The sequence below is a fragment of the Pristiophorus japonicus genome, chromosome 2 (genome assembly GCF_044704955.1).
Source record: "Pristiophorus japonicus isolate sPriJap1 chromosome 2, sPriJap1.hap1, whole genome shotgun sequence".
NCBI lineage: Eukaryota > Metazoa > Chordata > Chondrichthyes > Pristiophoridae > Pristiophorus > Pristiophorus japonicus.
The window spans coordinates 52,336,437-52,358,680 of NC_091978.1; the positions used below are offsets into that span (position 1 = coordinate 52,336,437).

The 22,244-nt window shown below is 45.3% G+C and overlaps 1 pseudogene; it reads right to left on the reverse strand.

Annotated features, from left to right (window-relative positions):
* Positions 1-22,244, reverse strand: part of LOC139228647 (zinc finger protein 585A-like) — a 74,924-nt pseudogene that overhangs the window by 48,595 nt on the left and 4,085 nt on the right.

The window sequence follows — 22,244 nt, forward strand, 5'->3', positions numbered from 1 at the left end:
CTCCAGACTCAGCCGCGCCCACCTTGTGCCGCAAGCCCTGCCCTTCACACACTCCGATTGGTTGGAAGACCCAACCACCCGCTCGGTCCTCCAGCCCCGCCCCGGTCTTCCTATTGCCGCACAGCTGCCGTCGATCATCCCGACAATGTGAGCTGAGCATGCGCAAAGGGAATGTAGACCTGAACCCAACCAGGATAGAGGTAGAGAGAAAACTGGGAGTCGAGAATAAAGTGATGAGTTTGGATTTTAGCACAGGGAGGAGGGAGAGTGTGGTTGTTGGGGATTTACAGCTTTGGGAGAACAAGAGAGGATGTTTTCCAAAAACTAAAATTGTTCTGAATTTCTATCCTGTAATTATAGTGATGTCTATTGTAAACTCGTTTTACAGGGTATTAGAAGGGACTGATATACAGACGTGAAACTCAAACCAAACATTGTCAAAACCTTACAGAATCACTCCATTCATCAGGACCTGAATATCATCAGCCTTTGAATGAGGAAGGAGAAATGTTTGTCCTGTCTGGGAAAGGATTTCAAACATCAGTGTGACTGGAAAAGCACTGAGACACACACACCCGAGTGGGAGTGTTCCAGTGCGCTGACTGTGGAAACAGCTTTAACCCGTTACACAGCCTGAAAAATCATCGCACCATTCACAGCGGGGTGAAACCGTACACGTGTTCTTTGTGTTGACCAGGCTTCAACTGATCGTCCAACCTGGAGTGACACAAGGACACCCGCACCACGGAGAAATTTGGGGACTGTGGGAAGGGATTTAATTAACCGTCCCGGCTGGAAACTGGGGAGAGGCTGTTTACTTGCTCCTTCTGTTGGAAGTGATTCACTCAATTGCCTAGCATGCTGACACGCCAGCAAGCTCGCAATAGGGAGAGGCCATTCACCTGCTCCGTGCGTGGGAAGGGATTCACTTGTTCATTTAACCTCACTGCACACCAATTTGATCACACTGATGAGGGACCTTTTAAATGTTCTGTCTGTGGGAACAGCTTTACAACCTCTGAGGCGCTGATTAAACGCCAGCGAGTTCACATTGACGATAGACTGTACTGTTACTCTCTCTGTGAGAAGAGGTTCTGGCACTCATTCCGCCTGGCTGAACACCAGCTCCTTCACACATGAGAGTCCATTCAGTTGCTCTTACTATAGGGAGAAGTTCAGCCAGTCATTGCAACTCGCTGAACACCAGCGAGTTCACACCAAGGAGAGATTGTTCAGCTGTTCTGTGCGTGGGAGAGGATTGACTCATTCAGTCCAACTTTTATCACACAAGCGAGTACACATCAAGGAGAGGCTCTTCGCTTGTTCAGTATGTGGGAAGGGATTCACTCAGTCATCCCAACGCTTTACACACCAGCGAGTTCACATTGGGGAGAGACCGTTCACCTGCCCCATGTGTAGGAAGCGTTTCCCTCTTTCATCCCACCTTTTGATACACTAGCAAGTTCACACTGGCAAGAAGCCATTCATCTGCTCCGTGTGGGAAGGGATTCACTCAGTCATCCAGCCTCTAGAGGCACTGACATACTGGGGCAAGGCCGTTCACATACCTTACAAGATAAAAAGAAACAAATTGATGTCCTGTTAGCAACAGTTCCATTTTTGGGCCTTTTCTTCTTTCTAACTCTAGATTATTTCAGTTCTCATACCTTCGGTTACTCTCATGGACAAGTCCCAGCTCCCCATACCGTCCAGAGTGCCTCTCTTAGCCTTGGTATCCAGGGAGGGTATCGGTAACATGCCCGGGGTCACTAAACACAACACCCAGTCTGTGAATCGCTTTCAGCTACTGGACTTAGTCTGTGCCCCACAGCATCCCTCCCACCTTCGTTGTGTGAATAGAGCATCACGTCTGCAAACCTGGGTTTCAATTTAAATTCACTCAGCAAATGTATTGAACAAAAGATTTATAAGTAAACCCGATCCTACAAGTAGGCCCAATCCTACAGCTCTATATTGTAGGCTGATGAGACTGCTGGACTGCTCTGTATTTTGCCTATAATGAAAAATGACAACGTTTGTCCCAGTGTAACCCTTGCTGTTATGAAAGGCGAATGAAACTTAAAGGGTTGATGATAGATAGGCAATGGCAGACATTTAAAGATCACATGGATGAACTACAACAATTGTACATCCCTGTCTGATGTAAAAATAAAACGGGGAAGGTGGCTCAACCTTGGCTAACAAGGAAAATTGGGGATAGTGTTAAATCCAAGGAAGAGATATATAAATTGGCCAGCAGAGGAGGACAAAGGGTTTAATTAGGAGGGGGAAAATAGAGTATGAGAGTAAGCTTGCAGGGAACATAAAAACTGACTGCAAAAGCTTCTACAGATATGTAAAGAGAAAAAGATTAGTGAAGACTAATGTAGGTGCCTTGCAGTCAGAATCAGGTGATTTCATAATGGGGAATGGCAGACCAATTGAACAAACACTAAGGAAGACACAAATAACCTCCTGAAAATACTAGGGGACCGAGGGTCTAACGAGAAGGAGGAACTGAGGGAAATCCTTATTAGTCAAGAAATGGTGTTTGGGAACTTGAGCGATTGAAGGCCGATAAATCCCCAGGGCCTGATAGTCTGCATCCCAGAGTACTTAAGGAAGTGGCGCTAGAAATAATAGATGCATTGGTGGTCATTTTCCAACATTCCATGGACTCTGGATCAGTCCCTATGGATTGGAAGGTAGCTAATGTAACCCCACTTTTTAAAAAAGGAGGGAGAGAAAACGGGTAATTATAGACCGGTTAGCCTGACATCGGTAGTGGGGGAAAATGCTGGAATCAACTATTAAAGATGTTATAGCAGCGCATTTGGAAAGCAGTGACAGGATCGGTACAAGTCAGCATGGATTTATGAAAGGGAAATCATGCTTGACAAATCTTGTAGAATGTTTTGAGGATGTAATTAGCAGAGTAGACAAGGGAGAACCAGTGAATGTGGTGTATTTGGACTTTCAAAAGACTTTTGACAAGGTCCCACACAAGAGATTAGTGTTCAAAATTAAGGCACAAGGGATTGAGGGTAATGTATTGACGTGGATAGAGAACTGGTTGGCAGACAGGAAGCAAAGAGTAGGAATAAACGAGTCCTTTTCAGAATGGGATCAGTGACTAGTGGGGTACCGCAAGGTTCAGTGCTGGGACCCCAGCTATTTACAATATATATTAGATGAAGGAATTGAATGTAATATCTCCAAGTTTGCAGACGACACTAAGCTGGGTGGCAGTGTGAGCTGTGAAGAGGATGCTAAGAGGTTGCAGGGTGACTTAGACAGGTTAGGTTAGTGGGCAAATGCATGGCAGATGCAGTATAATGTGGATAAGTGTGAGGTTATCCATTTTGGTGGAAAAAACAGGAAGGGAGATTATTATCTGAATAGTGACAGATTAGTAAAAGGAGAGGTGCAACAAGACCTGGATGTCATGGTACATCAGTCATTGAAAGTAGGCATGCAGGTACAGCTGGCAGTTAAGAAAGCAAATGGCATGTTGGCCTTCGTAGCGAGAGGATTCGAGTATAGGAGCAGGGAGGTCTTGCTGAAGTTGTATAGGACCTTGGTGAGACCACACCTGAGTATTGTGTGCAGTTTTGATCTCCTAATCTGAGGAAGGACATTCTTGCTATTGAGGGAGTGCAGCGAAGGTTCACCAGACTAATTCCCGGGATGGCAGGACTGACATATGAAGAAAGACTGGATCGACTAGGCTTATAGTCACTGGAATTTAGAAGAATGAGAGGGGATCTCATAGAAGCATATAAAATTCTGACAGGATTGGACAGCTTAGATGCAGGAAGAATGTTTCTGATATTGGGGAATCCCAGAATCGGGGATCACAGTCTAAGGATAAGGGGTAAGCCATATAGGACTAAGATGAGGAGAAACTTTTTCACCCAGAGTTGTGAACCTGTGGAATTCTCTACCACAGAAAGTTGTTGAGTCCAGTTCGTTGGATATATTCAAAGGGAGTTAGATGTGGCCCTTACGGCTAAAGGGATCAGAGGGTATGGAGAGAAGGCAGGAGTGGAGTACTGAAGTTGCATGATCAGCCATGATCATATTGAATGGTGGTGCAGGCTCGAAGGACCGAATGGCTTGTTCCTGCACCTATTTTCTATGTTTCTATGAAATGTGTCTTTCTTTCAATGAGCCTCACGTCCTTGCTCATGTCTCTTGCAATTGTGTAGAAAGGGGACGTGTAAAGTGATGGCCTTTGCATGGAGATATGAAACAAGGAAACGGTATCAGTGTATGATAGTGACACAGCCGTGTGGTCAGTCAGAACAATTCTCAGATATTCTGGTGGTTATGTTTTGAACAGAGTCAGATCACAAATGTAGTAAACAAGTTAAATATAAATATCGCCAGTGTAGCCGCAACTTGTTAGAACATTCCTGGGGAGAAGAGAGCTCTGAATCCACTGTATTATCTCTGTTCTCCGGATTGGTTAATAATACTATCTTTATTTTGCAGTGCTGTTAATAAAGTCAGTAAAAGAAACTCTGTTGTTATGAGCTTGATTATCTTGTGTCTGAAACCACAAAATTCAATATTTAGAGACAACAAGATGAACAAGTAAACATATCACGACCCAATATTCACAGGAGAAAGTCTGTTATCCAACTCGAGTGGGCAGAAAAAAGATAGATCCCAACTCTAAGAGCCCCTTGAAGCATGTGTAATTAACTTTCAAATCCTGACTGATATCAATTGTCAGTGTACGATCCATTGAAATCAATGGAAGACGAGGGAGGGTCTGGAGAGCAGGGCTGAAAGAGGATTTGGATGGGGGGGATTGGAAAGTAGGGGTGAAAGAGGAGTCGGGGGGGCGTGGAGAGTAGGGGTATAAGAGCAGTTGGGTTAGATAAGAACATAAAAAAATAGGAGCTGGAGTAGGCTATTTGGCCCTTCGAGCCTGCTCCTCTATTCAATGAGATCATGGCTGATTTTTTACCTCAACTCCACCTTCCCGCACTATGCCCATATCCCTTAATTCCCCTAGTTCCCAAAAATGTATCGACCTCGGTCTTAAATATATTCTATGGCTGGGTATCCTCAGCTCTCTGGGGTAGAGAATTTGAAAGATTCACACTCCTTTGAGTGAAGAAATTTCTCCTCATCTTAGTTCTAAATGGCCGCCCCCTTATTCTGAGACTGTAACCCCGTGTTCTAGATTCCACAGGCAGAGCAAACATCTCAGCATTTACCCTGTCAAGTCCCTTAAGAATTTCAAATGTTTCAATTATATCACCTCTCATTCTTCTAAACTCTAGGGAATATAGGCCTAATCTACTCAACCTCTCCTAATAAGGCAATCCCCTCATTCCAGGAACCAGTCTTGTGAACTTTTGTTGCACTCCCTCTAAGGCAACTAGTTATTTCCTTTGGTAAGGAGACCAGAACTGTACACAGTATCCAGGTGTGTCCTTACCCTGTATAATTGCAGTAAGACATCTTTATTCTTATACTCTAATCCTCTTGTAATAAAATCTGACATATCATTTGCTTTCCTAATTGCTTGCTGTACCTGCATGTTAACTTTCTGTGATTCGTGTACAAGGACACCCAGGTCCCTCTGAATGCAAACACTTCACAGTCACTTGCCATTCAAAAAATATTCTGCTTTTCTGTATTTCCTACTAAGTGGATAACTTCAGATTTCCCCATGTTGTATTCCATTTGCCATGTTCTTGCCCACTCAATCAACCTGTCTATATCTCTCTGCAGTCTCTTTGCAGTCCCGTCATAGCTTACTTTCCCACCTGACTTTGTATCATCAGCAAACTTGGATACATTACACTCAGTCCCTTCATTTATGTCATTAATATAGATTGTAAATAGCTGAGGCCCCAGCACTAATCCTTCCGGTACCCCGCTCATTACAGCCTGTCAACCTGAAAAAGCCCCATTTATTCCTACTCTCTGTTTTCTGTCCATTAATCAATCCTCAATCCATTCTAATATATTTCCCCAATTCCATGAGTTCTAATTTTGTGTAATAACCTCTTGCGTGGCACCTTATCGAATGCTTTTTGAAAATTCAAACACATAACATCCACTGGTTCCCCCTTATCCATCCTACTAGTTACATCTTCAAAAAGCTAACAAAGCGTCGACTCCCTGACCTAGGAGGGAATACCAGTACCGGCAGCGGAGATAAAAGCAGCAGCAGGAGCCAGCCACCACAGGGAGCAGCGTGAGCAGCACAGAGAGGGCGACAAAGGCGAACAGAGCAACTACATTCGACGTCACAGGAAGGCAGGGAAGTGATTGGTTGGCGAGTTTCTCACTTTTTTGGGGCATTGCTTTAAATTAAGGGCCGGGATTAAAAAACTAAATCTAATTAATTAAATACATTATAGATGGCAGGACAGGTGGTGTGTTTCTGTTGCAACATGTGGAAGCTGGTGGACATCATTGAGGTCCACCGCGACCACATCTGCAGCAAGTGTCTATAGCTCGAGGAACTTCGGCTCCACATTGATGAGCTGGAGTCTGAGCTGCAGATACCATGACACACCAGGGAGGGGGAGGGTTACCTGGACGCTGCATTCCAGGAGGCAGTCCTTAGGTTAATTCATTCAAATTTGGTCCAGGGTCAGGGTGTGACGTTGAGTGATGCAGCTATGGGGATCCAGGAATTAGCATTGGAGGAGCCTCAGCCCTTGCATTTGTCTAACAGGTACAAGATTCTTGCTACCTGTGTGGACGACAGCAGGGACCGCAGGGCAGATGAGCAAATTGACCATAGCACCGTGGTACAGGAGGCCATTCAAATGGGGGGGGGGGGGGGGGGGGAAGAGAGTAAAAAGAAATGTTGTAATGGCAGTGGACAGTATCATTAGGGGGATTGATACGGTTCTCTGCAGCTCAGAGCATGAGTCCCGAAGGCTGTGTTGCCTACCCGGTGCCAGGGTTAAGGACATCTCCTCAGGGCTGGAGAGGAACTTGGAGTGGGGGGTGGGACGATCCAGTTGTTGTGATCCACGTGGGTACCAACAATATAGATAGAACAAAGAAAGAGGTTCTGCTGAGGGAGTATGAGCAGCTAGGGGCCAAATTAAAAAGCAGAACCACAAAGGGAATAATCTCTGGATTGCTACCTGAGCCACGAGCAAATTTGCATAGAGTAAATAAGATCAGAGAGTTAAACATGTTCCCACAAAGACTGGTGTGGGAGAAATGGGCTTTGGTTCATGGGTACTGGCGCCAGTACTGGGGTAAGAGGACGATGTTCCGATGGGACGGACTTTACTTGAACCGTGCTGGGACTAGTGTCCTGGTGAATCAAATAACGAGGGCTGTAGAGAGGGCTTTAAACTAATTAGTAGGTGGGAGGGTTCAGGTGAGTGGAAATTTAAAAAGTCAAAGAGCAAAAAGGCGGCAATAGAGCAGAATAGCACTGGGGGAAATGATAACCAGAGTGTGTCAGGATGGGACAGAATGTATAAACATAAGAGTGTATCAGAAAGTAGGGTCAAAGCAGGGAATAATCGTAAAAAAACAAAATTACAAGCTCTTTATATGAATGCATGCAGCATTCGTAACAAAAATAGATATAAATGGGTATGATCCGATAGCCATTACAGAGACGTGGTTGCAAGGTGACCAGGACTGGGAACTAAATATTCAGGGGTATTTGACAATTTGGAAGGATTGACAGAAAGGTAAAGGAGGTGGAGTAGCTCTGTTAATAAAGGATGAGATCAGTGCAGTAGTGAGAAATGATATTGGCTCAGAAGATCAAGATGTAGAGTTAGTTTGGGTAGAGATAAGGAATAATAAGCGGTGGGCGTAGTCTATAGACCCCTAACAGTAGCTACACTGTTGGATGGAGAATAAATCAAGAAATAATGGAGGTTTGTAAAAAAGGATCGGCAATAATCATGGGTGATTTTAATCTTCATATTGATGGGACAAATCAAATTGTCCAGGGTAGCCTTGAGGAGGAGTTCATAGAGTGTATCCTGGATAGTTTCCTTGAACAGTACATTGCAGAACCAACCAGGGAGCAGGCAATCTTAGATCTGGTACTGTGTAATGAGACAGGATTAATAAATGATCTCGTAGTAAAGGATCCTTTAGGAAAGAGTGATCATAGCATGGTTGAGTTTCAAATTCAGTTGGAGGGTGAGAGAGTTGGGATCTCAAACCAGAGTCCTAAGCTTAAATAAAGGAGACTACAAAGGTATGATGGCAGAGTTGGCTAAAGTGGGTGGGAAAATAAATTAATGTGGGACGGTTGATGAGCAGTCGAGGTCATTTAAGGAGATATTTCATAACTCTCAACAAAAATATATTTCAATGAGAAGGAAAGACTTTAATAGAAGGGATAAACATCCATGGCTAGCTAAGGAAATAAAGGAGTGATATTGAAGGTAGTTCAGAGAAGGTTCACTCGGTTGATTCCTGAGATGAAGGGGTTGACTTATGAAGAAAGGTTGAGCACTTTGGGCCTGTACTTGTTGGAGTTCAGAAGAATGAGAAGTGATCTTATTGAGACATATAAGATAATGAGGGGCCTCGACAAGGTAGATGCAGAGAGGATGTTTCCACCCATGGGGGAATCTAGAACTAGGGGACATAGCTGTAGAATAAGGGGTCACCCATTTCAAACTGAGATGAGGAGGAATTTCTTCTCTCGGAGGGTTGTAAATCTGTGTAATTCTCTGCTCCAGAGAGCTGTACAGGCTAGGTCATTGAATATATTTAAGGTGGAGATCGGCATATTTTTGAGCGATAAGAGAGTAAAGAGTTATGGGGAGCAGGCAGGGAAGTGGAGCTGAGCCCAAGATCAGATCAGCCATGATCTTATTGAATGGTGGAGCAGGCTCGAGGGGCCAAATGGCCTACTCTTGCTCCTATTTCTTATGACTAAGGTGAACAGCCTCTCCCCAGTGTGAACTCGTTGGTGTAGAATGAGATTGGATGACTGTGTGAACCTCTTCCCACAGTGACTGCGGCTGAATGGTCTCTCATCAGTGTGAACTCGCTGATGTATCTGCAGAATGGACAGGTGAGTGAATCCCCTCCTACACATGGAGCAGGTGAATGGCCTCTACCCAGTGTAGTTTCCAGCTCAAATGGGTAATTGTATCCCTTCCCACAGTCCCCACATTTCCACAGTTTCTCCATAGTGCGGGTGTCCTTGTGTCACTCCAGATTGGACGATCAGTTGAAACCTCGTCCACACAGAACACGTGTACGGTTTCTCCCCGCTGTGAATGGTGTGATGTTTTTTCAGACTGTGTAACTGGTTAAAGCTCTTTCCAGTCAGTGCACTGGAACACTCTCACTCGGGTGTGTGTGCGTGTCTCTGTGTTTTTCCAGTCGCACTGATGTTTGAAATCTTTTCCCTGCGAAACTTCTCCCCCTGCGAGACTCCACATTCAAAGGCCGATGATATTCAGGTGCGAATGAATGGACTGATTCTGTCAGATCTTGATGTGATGTTTGGTTGGAGTTTGCGGTCTGTAAATGCTGCCCCTCTCACAGCCTGTAACAGAAGTTTACAAAAGCCACCACTGTGAGTCCAGGATAGAAATTCACAACATTCTCTCTTCATTACAACAGTGACTACACTCCAAAAAGTACTTCATTGGCTATAAAGCACTTTTGAGATGTCCGGTGGACATGAAAGTCTTTCTTTTCATTCTGGTTCCTGCCCAAGGGGGCCGCGCATGCGCCCTGCTGCATCCTGAGCCTCTCAAGATGGCGGCCGTTAACCCGGGCCTGTCACCGGGAGAAAGCCCCGCAGCTGCTGCTCCGCTCGGGGCAAACGCCGGACCCGGAGGTTCTTGTCCAGGGCCTGAGGCCCACACCGGGTGTGTGTAAAGCGGATAATGTGGAGTGTTTTCTCTCGGGCCTGAGCCCGCACGCGGTGTGTTTGAAGCCAGCGTCCCCCCGGGGTTTATTAACCCGCTCCCTCCGCCCATCTCTCACCCACAGTCACCCCGTTGCCTGCGCGTGTTCAGCTCACACTGCCTGGGTGATTGATAGCAGCTCCGGACCAATAGGAAGAGTGAGGGCGGGGCTAATGACCGAGCACGTGGTTGGTCCTCTAACCAATCAGAGTGTGTGAGGGTCGGGGCTTGTGGCACTCAGTAGGCAGGGCTGCGTCTGTATCTTCCTCATTGGCTGAAACTCTGCATCATTTTTAAAGCTGATTTATGTCAAACTCCAGGAGAAAACTGGACCTTCCTGTTCTGCCTTTAATGTAGGACAGTTCGGGAATTCAGGCATCATTATTGCAAGGGGGATGGAGTATAAAGATAGGGAAGTCCTGCTCCAACTGTACAGGGCGTTGGTAAGACCACACCTGGAGTACTGCGTACAGTGTTGGTCTCCTTATTTAAGGAAGGATATACTTGCATTGGCGACAGTTCAGATAAGGTTCACTCGATTGATTCCTGAGATGAAGGTGTTGTGATATGAAGAATGGTTGAGCAGGTTGGGCCTATGCTCCTTGGAGTTTAGAAGAATGAGAGATGATCTTATTGAAACATGTAAGATTCTGAGTGGCTTGATAGGGTAGATCCAGAGAGGATGAATCCCCCCATGGGGAAATCTAGAACTAGGGGGTATAGTTTCAGAATAAGGGGTCGCACATTTAAAACAGAAATGAGAAGGAATTTCTTTTCTCAGAGGGTCGTGAATCTTTGGAATTCTCTATTCCAGAGTGCTGTGGAGGCTGGGTCTTTGAATATATTTAAGGTAGAAATAAACAGATTTTTGAATGATAAGGGAGTCAAAGGTTACAGGGAGTGGGCAGGGAAGAAGAATTGAGGCCATGATCTAACTCAATGGCAGAACAGGCTCAAGAGGCCAAATGGCCTACTTCTGCTCCTATTTCTTAAATTCTTATGATTCTAAACACAGTTGTAAAGGAACCTTCTGTTCCGTGCCTAGGAGCTCTGAACCATGGAAGAGAGCGGCTGGGACACATTTCTTACACGCCTCGAGATTAACCCGCATGGCGACTTTGCTGTCAGCGAAGAGAGACGAGAAAGACCAAAGTGCCAGTTGATCCTCTCAGTGCGGCCCTGAAGGACTGTGTCCAGGCTGAAGTTCTGTTCCCGCCGTACGATCCTCCCCCCAGATTATCCTTTCTGAGCTCCAGCCAGGTGATGCTAAACACTCAGCTGGGAATTACAAAAATCTACAACAATGTGTTTAAAACAAAGCTGATTTATTTGACATGTATCCAGAACATTTAACTCCAGATCATTTATAGGGGTTATTAATATCAGCAGAAACAAAGCCCAACTGTCAGAATGAACATGGTTCAGTCCCGGATGTGATGAACAGCAGCAATAACAGCAGAATCCAATCTCCGCAATCACTTGTGAACTTGCTGATGTCTCAGCAGTGTCGATAATCGAAGAAATCCCTTTCCACACACAGAGCAGGTGAATGGTCTCTCCGGGCTGTGAGTGTGTTGGTGTTGCAACAGTGCATTTCTGCTTTTAAAGCTCTTCTCACAGATCGTGCATTTAAAAGGTCTCTTGTCAGAGTGCACAAGTTGGTGTTCAATGAGATGGGATGAACAAGTGAAACCTTTCCCACACATGGAACAGGTGAATGGCCTCTCCCCAGTGTGAACATGCTGGTGTGTCAGCAGATGGGATGACTGAGTGAACCCCTTACCACACACGGAGCAAATGAATGGCCTCTCTCCAGTGTGAACTCGCTGGTGTGTCAGCAGGTTGGATGACTGAGTGAATCCCTTCCCACAAACAGAGCAGGTGAATGGCCTCTCCCCAGTGTGAACTCGCTGGTGTATCAGCAGGTTGGATAACACGGTGAAAGCCTTCTCACACACAGAGCAGGAAAACGGCCTCTCCCTGGTGTGAACGAGCCCATGTGTCTGGAGCTTAGCTAATTGACTGAATCCCTTCCCACACACAGAGCAGGTGAACGGCCTCTCCCCAGTGTGAACTCGTTGGTGTGTCAGCAGGTTGGATGATTTAGTGAATCCCTTCCCACACACGGAGCAGGTGAACGGCCTCTCCCCGGTGTGACTGCGTCGATGAGTTTCCAGCTGAGACAGGTAATTGAATTCCTTCCCACAGTCCCCACATTCCCACGGTTTCTCCTTGGTGCGGGTGTCCTTGTGTCTCTCCAGGTTGGATGATCAGTTGAAGCCTCGTCCGTACACAGAACAAGTATACGGTTTCTCCCCGCTGTGAATGGTGTGATGTTTTTTCAGGCTGTGTAACTGGTTAAAGCTCTTTCCACAATCAATGCACTGGAACACTCTCACTCGGGTGTGTGTGTCTCAGTGCTTTTCTAGTCACACTGATGTTTGAAATCTTTTCCCATGAGCAGAACAAGCCAACATTTCTTCTCCCACAGTTGAAGGCCAATGTTATTACCTGTCAAAGCAATTTACAAAAGTCATCACTGTAACTTAAGGATTAAAATTCAGAACAAATAATTCTAGTTTCTATGGAACATTCTTTCACCTCTTGTCACATAGAATGACATAGATTGTAAAGGACAGAAACAGACCATTCAGCCCAAATGGTCCATGCGGTTTATGCTCATCATCTCATCCCATCAGCATATCCTCCTATTAATTTCTTCCATGTCTTTATCTAGCTTCCTCTTAAATGCATCAACTACTCCCTGTGGTAACAAGTTCCACATTCTGACCACTCTCTGGGTGAAGAAGTTTAATCTAAAGAGTAGTTTTCTGGACTTTCCATCAAGGCGTAGGCAGAAATGGTCACTGATGTAAAAAACATCAATGCTGCAACCCCCCCACTGCACTCCCTCCCCAGCCCAGGCTCCTGGATCCACCTGCATCAGCCTTGCATCTGCTCCCGACGCTTGCTCCACACCTGCCTCGCATCCAGCCCTGGCTCCAGGCCGAAGTACGGTTCTCCATACAACAACAACTTGCATTTATGTAGCAGCTTTAATGACGTAAACCGTCCTAAGGCACAAGAGATTAATGTGCAAAGTTAAAGCACATGGGATTGGGGGTAGTGTGCTGACATGGATTGAGAACTGGTTGTCAGACAGGAAGCAAAGAGTAGGAGTAAATGGGGACTTTTCAGAATGGCAGGCAGTGACTAGTGGGGTACCGCAAGGTTCTGTGCTGGGGCCCCAGCTGTTTACATTGTATATTAATGATTTAGACGAGGGGATTAAATGTAGTATCTCCAAATTTGCGGATGACACTAAGTTGGGTAGCAGTGTGAGCTGCGAGGAGGATGCTATGAGGCTGCAGAGCGACTTGGATAGGTTAGGTGAGTGGGCAAATGCATGGCAGATGAAGTATAATGTGGATAAATGTGAGGTTATCCACTTGTGGTAAAAACAGAGAGACAGACTATTATCTGCATGGTGACAGATTAGGAAAAGGGAAGGTGCAACGAGACCTGGGTGTCATGGTACATCAGTCATTGAAGGTTGGCATGCAGGTACAGCAGGCGGTTAAGAAAGCAAATGGCATGTTGGCCTTCATAGCGAGGGGATTTGAGTACAGGGGCAGGGAGGTGTTGCTACAGTTGTACAGGGCCTTGGTGAGGCCACACCTGGAGTATTGTGTACAGTTTTGGTCTCCTAACCTGAGGAAGGACATTCTTGCTATTGAGGGAATGCAGTGAAGGTTCACCAGACTGATTCCCGGGATGGCGGGACTGACCTATCAAGAAAGACTGGATCAACTGGGCTTGTATTCACTGGAGTTAAGAATGAGAGGGGACCTCATAGAAACGTTTAAAATTCTGACGGGGTTAGACAGGTTATAGTTATAGTAGTAGTAGTAGGTTAGATGCAGGAAGAATGTTCCCAATGTTGGGGAAGTCCAGAACCAGGGGACACAGTCTAAGGATAAGGGGTAAGCCATTTAGGACCGAGATGAGGAGGAACTTCTTCACCCAGAGAGTGGTGAACCTGTGGAATTCTCTACCACAGAAAGTTGTTGAGGCCTATTCACTAAATATATTCAAAAAGGAGTTAGATGAAGTCCTTACTACTAGGGGGATCAAGGGGTGTGGCGGGAAAGCAGGAATGGGGTAATGGGGTACTGGGGTTGCATGTTCAGCCATGGACTCATTGAATGACGGTGCAGGCTGGAGGGGCCGAGTGGCCTACTCCTGCACCTATTTTCTCTTTTGTGCACTTCCTGGTGAGGCTAAATATTGGATATTTTTAATCAAAAAGAGCTGAGCTCGGCAGCATTAGTCCTGTTTTGCATCCTTTGGAGACCAGGTGGATGAGGAGAGTGAGCGCAGCCTTCACATCAACCATAATAACATTGTTGCAGATGTGAAGGAACTTTGTGTGGGTGCAATGTACCACAAACAAAGCATGTGTGTCAATTATTGCCTGGTTACTCGACTCTGCAGCACCTTGGGATATTTTAAAGGCGCGATATAAATGTAAGTTGTTGTTGGTGCAAAGAGTACACTGCTTAAATTTAGTGAAATGATCGATAACCAAGGAAGATCATTTTTTTTGTTTGGTTCCGTTAGTTTTCATAGAATCAGGAAGACGTTTGGCCTAGCGGCCGGGCCTGTCACCGCGGGGCAAACACGGGCCGTGCGGACCCGTATTCGGGGACTGAGGCCTACACCAGCTGTTGATAAAGATTCCCAGCTCACCCGCGGGTCAAAGTCCTTCCCTGCGCCCACAATCTCCTACCGCCTCTCCGAACTGTCTCTTCCGCCTCAATCCATCCACCACACACACTGCGCATGCTCCGAGCACACTTCGTTACTGCGCCTGTAGTCATTGATTGGGGACTTTCTGCCGCGCGGGCGATTCTGGGTAGATACCCCGCCATTAAAATGCCCAATTGGTGAATTGGTGAACACAACTTTCATTCATCCTTCCATCAAGATTGGGGCCGGAGGCGCAATACACAAAAAGAATTGATAAATTATCCAGAAATTCACATGCTTGGGCCTTTCACCATCGTGCGAAGTACGCTGGCCGACATTTTTCAGTTACTAACTCGCACCTCAGGCCCCACCCAGTCTAGTTTAATTGCTAAATGTTAAGAACCTAAGAATTAGGAGCAGGAGACGGTCATTCAGCCCCTCGAGCCCACTTCGTCATTCAATAAAATCATGGCTGATCTGCAACCTCAACTCCATTTTCCCACCCGATCCCCATATCTCCAATTTCGTTAGAAAAAGGTGTAGTGTCAGAGGACTGGAGGATAGCTAATGTAATGCCTATATTTAAGAAGCGGGACAGAACATGTCCAGGGAATTATAGACCTGTCAGATTAACATCGATGGTTGGAAAAATAATGGAATCCCTACTAAAGGAAATAATAGAAGAACATCTAGAAACCAAAAATACAATAATGAATAGTCAGCATAGATTTCAAAAGGGAAATCTTGCTTGATCAACCTCATTGAATTTTTTGAAGAGGTAGCAGAGAGCGTAGATAATGGTAATGCAGTAGATGTGATTTATCTAGATTTTCAAAAAGGCTTTCAATAAGGTACGCCATAATAGACTGAAGAACAAGGTCAGAGAATGCTAAGTAAGGGGACAAGTAGAAGAATGCATAGCTAGCTGGTTTCAATACAGAAAGCAGAGAGTAGGGGTAAAAGGTAGCTATTTACAGTGGCAGAAGGTAGCTAGTGGTGTTTCACAAGGATCAGTGCAGGACCACTGTTGTTCACAATTTATAGTAATGATTTAGACTTTGGAATCAAAAACACAATTTCTAAATTTGCGGATGACACCAAATTGGTGTGGTAGAGGAACAAAGGGTTCTCGGAGTACAAATATACACATCACTAAAAGTTGCGACACAGTTGCAAGGCCATAAAAAAGGCAAACCAAACACAATGGTTTATTTCTAGAGGTATAGAATTGAAAAGTAGGGAAGTTATGCTAAACCTGTATTGATACTTGGTTAGATCATACTTAGAGTACTGTGCACAGTTCTGGTCGCCAAATTATAAAAGGGATATAGAGGCACTGGAGAGGGTGCAGAGAAGAAGTACAAGAATGATACCAGAAATGCAAGGGTATATATATATCAGGAAAGAATGAGCAGGCTGGGTCTCTACTCTCTTGAAAAAAGAAGGGTAATATAATAGAGGTCTTTAAAATTCTGAAAGATTTTGATAGAGGATAAAAAGAGAATATTTCCACTTGTGGGGAAAAGGTCATCAATATAAGATAGTCACCAATAAATCCAATGGGGAATTCAGAAGAAAATTATTTACTATTTAAGAAGGAGGGAGAGAGAAAATAGAGAACTACAGATCAGTTAGCCTGACATCAGTAGTAGGGAAAATGCTAGAATCTATTATTAAGGACATGATAACAGGGCATTTAGAAAATAATAATAAGATTGAGCAGAATCAACACAGATTTATAAAAGCTTTGACAAATCTGTTAGAGTTTTTTAGGTTGTAAGTAGCAGAATAGCTAAGGAGGAACCAGTGAATGTGATGTATTTGGATTTTCAGAAGGCATTCGATAAGGTGCCACATAAGAGGCAATTAAACAAAATTAGAGCTCATGGGATTGGGGGTAATATACTCACATAGATTGAGGATTGGTTAATGGACAGAAAACAGAGAGTAGGAATAAACAGGTAATTTTTGAGTTGGCAAGCTGTAACTAGTGGGTACCATAAGTACCGGTGCTGAGGCCCCAGCTATTCACAATCTATATCAATGGGTTGGATGAGGGGATCAAATGTAATATATCCAAGTTTGTTGATGATACAAAGCTAGGTGGGAATGTAAGTTGTGATGAGAATACAAAGAGGCGTCAATGGGCTATAGACAGGCTAAGTAAGTGGGCAAGAACATGGAAAATGGAATATAATATGGAGAAATGTGAAGTTATCCACTTTGGTCGGAAAAATAGAAATGCAGAGTTTTTTAAATGTGAGAGATTGAGAAATGTTGGTGTTCCAATGGACCTGGGTGTCCTTGCACAGGAATCATTGAAAGTTAACATGCAGGTATAATAAGCAATTAAAAAAGCAAATGGTATGTTGGCCTTTAATACAAGAAGATTTGAGTGTAAGAGTAAAGGCATCTTACTACAATTATATAGGGCCCTGGTGAGACTGCACCTCAAGTATTCTGTACAGTTTTCGTCTCCTAACCTAAGGAAGGAGATAATTGCCATAGAGGGAGTGCAGTGAAGGTTCACCAGACTGAATCCTGGGATGGGGGAATTGTCCAATGAGGAGAGATTGAGTAGACTGAACCTATATTCTCTAGAGTTTAGAAGAATGAAAGATGATCTCATTAAAACATACGAAGTTCTTCCAGTGCTTGACAGGGTAGGATGTTGCCTCTGGCTGAGAAGTCTAGAACCAGTGGTCACAGTCTCCATTTAGGACTGAGATGAGCAGAAGTGCCTTCATTCAGAGGGTTGTGAATCTTTGAAATCCTCTGCCCCAGAGGGCTGTGGAGATTCAGTTGTTGAGTATATGGCGGAGAAGTTTAGGAAGGGAGTTCCAGAGCTTAGGGCCCAGGCAGCTGAAGGCATGGTCACCAATGGTTGAGCAGTTATAATCAGAGATGCTCAAGAGGGCAGAATTTGAGGTGCGCATACATCTCGGGTTGGGGGGGGGGGTGCAGGGTAGTTGCGAGGCTGAAGGTGATTACTGGGATTGGGTGGGGTGAGGCCATGGAGGGATTTGTAAATAAGGAGGAGAATTTTGAAATCGAGGCGTTGCTTAACCGGAAGCCAATGTAGGTCAGCGAGCACAGAGGTGATGGGTGAATGGGACTTGGTGTGAGTTAGGACATGGGCGGCCAAGTAAAATGACAGAAATATTGAATAAATACTTTGCATCATGGAAATTAACAAGGTGGACATGACATTAGAAGAGATCAAAAAGATAGCAAGACATTTAAGATAGAAAGGTGGGAGATAACTGATAAATTAGATAAACTTAGAGAAGATAAAACCCCCTGTCATATATGTATACTCTGTACATACTATGCTGGTACCACTAGAGAGTACAACTGTGGGAGTCCCAGGCAGCAATGTGGTGATCAGCCTTTTATACAGCTACTGTACAGAGTATACATATATGACACCCCCGGTCCAGATGTATTGCATCTGCGCTTACTAAAAAAGCTAGGGAAAAGCTATATTTAAAAAAAATAGACAGAACAAATTCAGGGAACTATAGACCAGTTAGCTTAATGCTTTACAGCCTTATTGAATTCTTTGAAGAAGTAAACAGAAAGAGTAGACAAGGATAATGCAGTGGATGTAATATATGTGGATTTTCTTAAAATCTTCAATAAGGTAGCAAATAGTAGACTCATGACTAAGGTCAGAGCATGTGCAGTTGGGACAAACAGCAGAATGGATAACAAGCTGGCTACAAGACAGAAAGCAGGGGTAAAAGATATTTACTCAGAATGATGGGAAGTAGTGTTCCACAGGGATCAGTGCTGGGACCACTGTTGTACACTATTTAAATAAATGATTTGGACTCAGGAATCAAAAGTACAATATCAACATTTGTGGATGACACCAAATTGGGGGATGTAGTTAATACTGAGGAAGACTGCGACAAAATATACAAAGATGTTTATTAAACTTGTAGAATTGGTGTGTAAATAGGAAATTAATTTCAATATAGGTAAGTGTGAAGTGGTGCATTATGGTAGGAAGAATAAGGAGACCACCCACTTCTTGGAACATAACAGTCTAAGTGGGGCAGAGGAGCAAAGGGATCGAGGGCCATAGATTCATAAATCATTAAAAGTAGCAAACCCATAAAAAATATAATCATAGCACTTGGGTTAATAACCAGAGAAATAGAATTGAAAAGCAGAGAAGTTAGCTTAAACTTTTATAGAACCTTGGTTACATCACACTTAGAGTAGCGTGCACAGTTCTAGTCTCAATTTTAGAAAAAGGATACAGAAGCACTAGAGAAAATGCAAAAAAGATTTACGAGGATGATACCAGAATTGAGCAGTTATAACTATCAGGAAAGATAGAACAGACTGGGCTCTTTTCTCTAGAAACAGCAAGGCTGAGGGTTGACCTGATAGATGTTGTGTATCTGTAAAGCATGCACTCCCATGTTCCCCTGAAGTCCCAAGGGATCCCAGCATCCCTTGGGAGCACTGTATATAAGCCAGCCCCTAAGGCCTGTTCCTCACTCTGGAGTGTCTTATTAAAGACTGAGGTCACTGTTACTTTAACCTCCCTGTGTGCAGCCTCATCTGTGTTAGGAACACAATAACTGGCGACAAGAATACGAATCCAATGCAAAGATGCACCAAACTGTGGGCATCCTGGAGAGGTTCTCGGAGGGTGAGGGCTGGGAAGCCTATGTCGAACGGCTAGACCAGTACTTTGTAGTCAACGAGCTGGACAGAGAAGGAAGCGCTGCAAAAAGGAGAGCGGTCCTCCTCACAGCCTGCGGGGCACCGACCTACAGCCTCATGAAGAATCTTCTGGCTCCAGTGAATCCCACAGATAAGTCATATGAGGAGCTGTGTACACTGATTCGGGAGCATCTTAACCAGAGGGAGAGCGTGCTGATGGCGAGGTATCGGTTCCACACGTGCCAGCGATCTGAAGGTCAGGAAGTGGCGAGCTATGTCGCCGAGCTAAGGCGACTTGCAGGACAATGTGAATTTGATGGCTACCTGGAGCAAATGCTCAGAGACTTTTTTGTCCTGGGCATTGGCCACGAGATCATCCTATGAAAACTTTTGACTGAAGAGACACCGACCCTTAGTTAAGGCCATTGCGATAGCACAGGCGTTTGTGCCCACCAGTGATAACACAAAACAAATCTCTCAGCACACAAATGCTAGCAATGTTCATAAATAAACTGGAACTGTGTTTGCGAGCAGAAATGTACAGGGCAAAACCCACAAGTCTGCAACTGCCAGCAGCCCTCAGGTGACCCAGATGACTCAGAGTCCCCAACAAAGGATGAATGCAAGGCAATTCACACCTTGTTGGCGTTGTGGAGGCTTCCATTCAGTCTATTCATGCTGCTTCAAAGGGTATGTTTGCAAGAGCTGTGGAACAATGGGGCACCTCCAATGAGCTTGCAAACAAGCTGCAAAGTCTGCAAAACCTGCTAACCACCATGTGGCAGAGGAAGATCGTTCCATGGTGGATCAAAGCAATTTCGAGCCTCAGAGAGAGGAGGCAGATGCTGAAGTACACAGGATGCACACATTTTTGACAAAATGTCCACCTATAATGCTAAATGTAACATTGAATAGCTTACCCGTAGCCATGGAACGGGACACTGGTGCTAACCAATCCATCATGAGTAAAAAGATGTTTGCGAGACTGTGGTGCAACAAGGCATTCAGACCAGCCCTGAGCCCATCCACACGAAACTGAGAACGTACACCAAAGAGCTTATCAGTGTCCTGGGCAGCACCATGGTCAAGGTCACCTACGAGGGCACGGTGCATGAACTGCCACTCTGGATTGTCCCGGGCAATGGCTCCACACGGCTTGGAAGAAATTGGCTGGGCAAAATCTGCTGGAACTGGGATGACATCCGAGCACTATCACATGTCGATGAGGTCTCATGTACCCAGGTTCTTAACAAATTTCCTTCCCTTTTTGAGCCAGGCATTGGAAACCTTTCTGGGGCGAAGGTACGGGTCCACTTGGTCCCAGAGGCATGACCCATTCACCACAAGGTGTGAGCGGTCCCTCACATGATGAGGGAGAGAGTGGAAATCGAGCTGGACAGGCTGCAACGCGAGGGCATCATCTCCCCAGTGGAATTCAGCGAGTGGGCCAGCCCGATTGTTCCAGTACTCAAAAGTGATGGCACGGTCAGGATTTGCGGCGATTATAAAGTAACTGTTAATCGTTTCTCGCTACAGGACCAATACCCGCTACCTAAAGCAGACGACCTATTTGCGACGCTGGCAGGAGGCAAGACGTTCACCAAGCTCGACCTGACTTTGGCCTACATGATGCAGGAGCTGGAGGAGTCTTCGAAGGGCCTCACCTGCATCAACATGCACAAGGGACTGTTCATCTACAACAGATGCCTGTTTGGAATTTGGTCGGCTGCAGCGATCTTCCAGAGAAACATGGAGAACCTACTCAAGTCGGTACCACACATGGTGGTCTTTCAGGACGACATATTGGTCATGGGTCTGGACACCGCCGAGCACCTACAAAACCTGGAGGGGGTCCTCCAGCGACTGGATCGCGTAGGGCTGCGGCTGAAGAGGTCAAAATGCGTCTTCATGGCAACAGAAGTGGAATTTTGGGGGAGAAAGATCACGATGGATGGTATTCCGCCCAAAGACGCCAAGACAGAGGCTATCAGGAACACGCCCAGGCCACAGAACATCACGGAGCTGCGGTCGTTCCTGGGACTCCTCAACTATTTTGGTAACTTCCTACCAGGGTTAAGCACCCTTTTAGAGCCCCTATATGTGTTATTGCGCAAAGGTGAGAATTGGATATGGGGAAAAAAACCAAGTAATTGCTTTTGAGAAAATCAGAAACATTTTATGCCCCAACAAGCTGCTTGTATTGTATAACCCGTGTAAAAGACTTGTGCTAGCATGTGACTTGTCGTCATACGGAGTCGGGTGTGTATTACAATAAGCTAACGTTGCGGGGAAGTTGCAACCTGTCGCCTATGCTTCCAGGAGCTTGTCTAAGGCTGAGAGGGCCTACACCATGATTGAGAAAGAGGCATTAGCGTGTGTGTTCGGGGTAAAGAAAATGCATCAGTATCTGTTTGGCCTCAAATTTGAGCTGGAAACCAATCACAAGCCCCTCACATCCCTGTTCGCTGAAAACAAGGGGATAAATACTAATGCCTCAGCCCGCATACAAAGGTGGGCACTCGTGCTATCAGCGTATAACTATACCATCTGCCACAGGCCAGGCACCGAAAACTGTGCGGATGCTCTCAGTCGGCTACCATTGCCCACCACGGGGGTGGAAATGGCGCAGCCTGCAAACTTGTTGATTGTGGCGCAGCCCGCAGACTTGTTGATGGTCATGGAAGCGTTTGAAAATGATAAATCACCTGTCACGGCCCGCCAGATTAGGACTTGGACCAGCCAAGATCCTCTGCTGTCCCTAGTAGAAAAACTGTGTACTGCATGGGAGCTGGGCCAGCATCCCCGTTGAAATGCAAGAGCCAATCAAGCCTTTCCAACGGCGAAAGGATGAGATGTCTATTCAGGCAGACTGCCTGTTGTGGGGTAACTGCGTAGTGCTACCAAAAAAGGGCAGGGAGATGTTCATCTCGG